Source organism: Schistocerca americana, chromosome 5 (assembly GCF_021461395.2).
Source record: "Schistocerca americana isolate TAMUIC-IGC-003095 chromosome 5, iqSchAmer2.1, whole genome shotgun sequence".
In the NCBI taxonomy this organism is placed as follows: Eukaryota; Metazoa; Arthropoda; class Insecta; order Orthoptera; family Acrididae; genus Schistocerca; species Schistocerca americana.
The window spans coordinates 373,658,324-373,664,323 of NC_060123.1; the positions used below are offsets into that span (position 1 = coordinate 373,658,324).

The 6,000-nt window shown below is 45.1% G+C and overlaps 1 protein-coding gene across 1 annotated transcript in view; it reads right to left on the minus strand.

Moving 5' to 3' along the window:
• Positions 1-5,124, minus strand: part of LOC124615515 (villin-1) — a 376,118-nt gene extending 370,994 nt beyond the window's left edge. Inside the window, exon 1 of the mRNA XM_047143473.1 lies at positions 5,042-5,124. The gene's annotated coding sequence lies outside the window, so the exon portion shown is untranslated. The remainder of the gene's footprint in view (positions 1-5,041) is intronic.
• Positions 5,125-6,000: the final 876 nt, after the last annotated feature.

Sequence of the window (6,000 nt, forward strand, 5' to 3'; positions counted from 1 at the left end):
TTACACCAACATGATTCCACATACATTCTTTATGACGGAATTACTAGCTGAACGTCCTGCACGGTTTGTAACTCTCAAGGAGTTTGCCTTCGATCTTGATGATGCGAACCTTTGTGATCACTGCGTTGCGCCATTTTTCATTCGGTGTTCGTAGTGTAAGTCAATGGTTCGTTTGAACCTTTCTTGAATGTAGATTATTTCCATTTTGTGACGTGTAATACAGACATTATATAGAAACCTGATGGATCTCTGCACCTCTCAGACATTCATTTTCTGTCGTGCCCATGGTAAGTCATTAGGAGCTAATATTTTTCCTGTCATAATTTTTGATACAACACTTTCAAATGAGCCTTACTGAAAGCTGAACTTGCGATCTCGCACTCAAGGGGTTCCTTGTTAGGACTAACGACGATAACACAAAGAATATCATGCTGGAATGTACTGGTAAAAAATGGTTCAAATGGCTCTGAGCAGTATGGGACTTAACATCTGAGGTCATCAGTCCCCTAGAACTTAGAACTACTTAAACCTAACTAACCTAAGGACATCACACACATCCATTCCCGAAGCAGGATTCGAACCTGCGACCGTAGGGGTTGTGCTGTTTCAGACTGAAGCGCCTAGAACCTCTCGGCCAACCCGGCCGGCTACTGGTAAAGATTTGGTTTTGCACTCATGGAGTCGGAAATATGTTCTTCAGAACATATGGTTTCAAAGGATGTAGCGATGCCGATCGGACACTGAGATGCAGCCATTATGAAACTGTAACAGCAACTTTCTAGTGGATGAACGGAGCCTGGTACGTATGCAAGAAGTCGCATTTTCCTATGCAGTGCCGAAACACTCCAGCTAAGAAGTCACATGGCGCACCAACGGCAGAGAGGTTCAGTGCAGTGGTGTACATTCCGCTTTTAACCTGCCCATGGTTGCCTGTTAGCCAGACAGGCAAGCCACCGCACGTTATCAGCAGAACGGGCAGGTTGCTTTACCGCCGTACAAGCCAAGCTACGCCCAACCCAAGTAGGCTAAAGGTATCTTCCTTGCCTGCTCGTTTTCCCGTAGTGCTACGCTGCGTTGCAGTTTATACTGCACCCTTTCACTGTGGTGTTATGAGTAGAGCGCGGAAGTTGATGAAACCTTTTTTTTACGCGAGTATCACAAGGCGCATCTCAATGAAATACGCATTTATTTAGGGACATTGTAGGCCAGAAAACGGTGGATATCATTTGTCCGTTTGTTTCCTTTTCGGTGTATTTCGGGCTTATTTATTTATTTCGCTATGAACGGTTTTCTCTTCAACTTCATCCTCTTTCACCTAGAACTGGCTATTCTTAATTGGAACCATCATAACGTCACCTCTGATACGTGTTGGCGTAGTAAGCACAATCGCTTCTGAAAACTGATATCATTTGCACCTAAGAAACTGAGGATGTCTATTATGCTGCAACTCCAACTAAAGTGAGGTTTTAGAAGTCTACTTTCTGTAACCTTAGTGTTCTCCAGCCAAATATGACCCCAGCTATACAAATTTTAATTACCTTTTCCAGGAAGTGTATTGTAGGTTCGCTGTATTCATTGTAAGTGGCCAAAATAGTTCATTCTAAATGTCGCAAATAGATTTTAGCAAACACGAAATTCGTTATTCATATTATGTTAATCTAAAAGGTTAATGTCTGAAAGAAGACTCCTTTCTTTCGCACTAAACTGGCGTCGCGCTACGTTGCATACCACCAGAGTCTGTTTGTTATTTTTTTTTTTTTTTTTTTTTTTTTTTTTTTTTTTTTTTTTTTTTTTTTTTTTTCCCCTACTGAGCTGTTGCCAAATGGCCTCAAGTCCGTAGCACACATTTTCACACACTTGTAAGCCATCAAGTCTTTGTCCTTTTCAAAATATTTATGGAGTGAGGAAACGGCTGGTCAAATTTTTAACTTTCTACGCAATTTCCTCTGCGAAACACATACCGATTTATTTGAAGCTGCCTCACAAACACTCGACAACTTTTCGCCGGGAGGATTTCGGCTGTTTCGTGACTGGTATGTAGGGTGTCTGATAAGTCACTCCCTATTTTTAAACAATTATAATGTCCTTACTTATGAGCCAATTTTCTTAGAACTACTTTTGTTAGAAACAGCACTTCTTGGCATTGTGTTTAACATCATTTTTCTTTTGTTTACGTTGGAAAATGTCGCCAGTATTGACTGTGCAAGAACGGGCCAAAATAGCAGCTCGTTATGAAATCTGGGGGTCTATGGTACGAGTACAAAGGTAATGGAGGGCTGAATGAGGGAGCCATACAGTGGGGATGCATAAAAAGTTGAAAATTGCCTTTTCAAAACGCTAACAATAGGGAGTGTTGCCGATGCAAGAATATTAGGAAGACCATGAACTATGAGGACACCAGATAATGTTGACAGAGTTCGTGAAATGTTCATAAGGAGCTCTAAGAAATTACCAATGCGTCAACAATCTCGAGAAAGCAGTCTTTCACGTTACGCAGTTGCATCGATTCTTAACAAAACCTCACTTCAACGCCGTGGCAGCCACATTATGTGCAGCAATTGTTTCCTGATGACTGTAGCAGAAGAATGGAGTTTGGAGAAATTTTCTTGGGTTGGAAGATGATTGGTCTGAACTTTTTGAGAACATACTGTGGACCGATGAGGCAGTTTTCCACATTGGATGATTTGTAAACAGACGTAACTGCCGTTACTGAGCAACCGAAAACCCACACGAAAGTGTTGAAAAAGCACAAGGGTGTCCAAAGTAGGGTGTGGAATCATATCAGCCGAAGTAGTTGGTCCTGTCACATCGAATGGCGAAAGTTACCTGGAAATGCTGCAAGATAGTGTATGGCCAGTAATTTGACAATGGAGAACAACCCACAACTTCACTTCACGCAGGACGAGGCACATTTTTTCCCATGTCGTTGAACTGAGACAGACGCACATGAGTGGCCTGCCCTGCAATTTTTTTTCTCTGGGGGTGGGCTGAGGAGAAGGTTTACAAGAGAAAACCACTGAACTTGGATCAATTGGAAGTAATAATATCTGATGTGTTAGCCAATGTTCCACCTAATGTTTTACAGGCAGCAGTATCGACGTAACAGTTCGTTTAAGAAAATGCGTAGAGAGTACTGGAGCTTATGTGGAGGTTTAAAATAACATTAAACACAACATCAGGGAGTGCTGTTGCTTATAAAAGTAGGTCTAAGAAAATTGGTTCATAAATGAGGAAATTATAACTGTTAAAAAATAGGGAGTGACTTATCAGACACCCTGTATATTCCCCGATTCTTAATTTCTCCTCACTCACCTTTGAGTCTGTTTTGTTCAGTTGGCTGCCCCCACTGTTATGATATATGAGCTGCAGTGAAACTACCTACGCAGACACATTGACTACTGGCCATTAAAATTGCTACACCAAGAAAAAATGCAGATAATAAACAGATATTCATTGGACAAATATATTATACTAGAACTGACATGTGGTTACATTTTCACGCAATTTGGGTGCATAGATCCTGAGAAATCTGTACCCAGAACAACCGCTCTGGCCGTAATAACGGCCTTGATACGCCTGCGCATTGAGTCAAACAGAGTTTGGATGGCGTGTACAGGTACAGCTGCCCATGCAGCTTCAACACGATACCACAGATCATCAAGAGTATTGTGACCATCCAGTTGCTCGGCCGCCATTGACCAGACGTTTTCAGGTGGTGAGAGATCTGGAGAATGAGCTGGCCAGGGCAGCAGTCGAACATTTTCTGTATCCCGAAAGGCCCGTACAGGACCTGCAACATGTAGTCGTGCATTATCCTGCTGAAATGTAGGGTTTCGCAGGGATCGAAGGAAGGGTAGAGCCACGGGTCGTAACACATCTGAAATGTAACGTCCACTGTTCAAAGTGCCGTCAATGCGAACAAAAGCTGACCGAGACGTGTAACCAATGTCACCCCACACCATCACGCCGGGTGATACTCCAGAATGGCGATGACGACTACACGCTTCCAACATGTGTTCACCGCGATGTCGCCAAACACGGATGCGACCATCATAATGCTGTAATCAGAACCTGGATTCATCTGAAAAAATGACGTTTTGCCATTCGTGCACCCAGGTTCGTCGTTGAGTACACCGTCGCAGGCGCTCCTGTCCGAGATGCAGCGTCAAGGATAACTGCAGCCATGGCCACCGAGCTCATAGTCCATACTGCTGCAAACGTCGTTGAACTGTTCGTGCAGATGATTGTTGTCTTGCAAACGTCCCCATCTGTTGACTCAGAGATCGAGACGTGGCTGCACGATCCGTTACAGCCATGCGGATAAGATGCCTGTCATCTCGACTGCTAGTGATACGAGGCCGTTGGGATCCAGCACGGCGTTCCGTATTACCCTCCTGAACCCACCGATTCCATATTCTGCTAAGAGTCATTGGATCTCGACCAACGCGAGCAGCAATGTCCTCCGATACAATAAACCGCAATCGCGATAGGCTACAATCCGACCTTTATCAAAGTCGGAAACGTGATGGTACGCATTTCTCCTCCTTACACGAGGCATCACAACAATGTTTCACCAGGCAACGCCGGTCGACTGCTGTTTGTGTATGAGAAATCGGTTGGAAACTTTCCTCATGTCAGCACGTTGTAGGTGTCACCACAGGCGACAACCTGGTGTGAATGCTCTGAAAAGCTAATCATTTTCCTATCACAGCATCTTCTTCCTGTCGGTAAAATTTCGCGTCTGTAGCACGTCATCTTCGTGGTGTAGCTATTTTAATGGCCAGTAGTGTACCTAGCTATTCTGTAAGCACGTTGGATGAATTACACAACAACCTGTTTTGAGGCGCAGCAGGCTCAACGGGTCCCGCGAATCTTGCCAGGTTTGCGGAAACCCGAGTAGGCCTGCTTTAAGCACTGAGCCGCCGCACGCGTGTACTCTTGTGTCTCCTGTGCGGCAGATTAGAGTTGCTATGATGGCTGCGCCGGAGATAGGGGCCGGCAGGCTGGAAGGAGAATCTGTGCAGCTCAGGTCGAGACTCACCAGTGCCAGCGCAGAGGAGAGGAGACTCCAGGCCGCGGCGAGCACGCTGGCGGTAGCGGTGGCGGTGGCGCTGCGCTGGAGGCCGCGGCTGAACTGACTTCCAGCCAAGGCCGGCCGGTTCCCTCGCCTCACCTCGCCTCACCTCACAGCGATTTGCGCTCCCGCTTCGCTTCCTCCACTCGACACGGTCGCTATCACGCTCAGTACGTAAGGATCGACGGAGTACCACCTCCTCGGGAATGCGTCCCGGTCAGTGTCTACAGGTTGTCGCTACAGTGGCAACTTCGTCCGTAATTGCTCCCTTCGCGTACGAGAAAAATAAAGAAGTCGGGTTTACCGTAACGTCGACGAGGACGTTAGAGACAGCACACGCTCGGATTGCGGAAGTATAAAAATACGACTGAATTTTCTCACTTTGAGAAGACAGAAGGAGCAATCTGTTTATTCTCAAAAAATATTCTAAAGCCAAAATAACATAAATATATCTCTATTTAAAACAAACGGTTTCGACAGACTTTGCTGTCATCTTCAGCCCTTAAAAACCATTTTGATATGAAACATTTTTAAGTTGGAGTCACACCAAGTTTTCACGTGCATAGAAAAACAGCACATTACCAAACTTCTGTCGTAACTAAAACATTTAAAAACATAAAGCGACTTGTGCAATTTGCATTGTCCATATACGAGGGTTGGAACTTAAATAGTGGTAACTATTTATTCACAGCCGATACAAAAGAGTTACATGTTTGCACCTGTTACTGTCCTTCAGAGCCGGCCCCTGGTGGCCGAGCGGTTCTAGGCACTTCAGTCTGGAACCGCGCGACCGCTACGGTCGCAGGTTCGAATCCTGCCTCGGGAATGGATGTGTGTGATGTCCTTAGGTTAGGTAGGTTTAAGTAGTTCTAAGTTCTAGGGGACTGATGACCTCAGATGTTAAGTTCCATAGTGCTCAGAGCCAT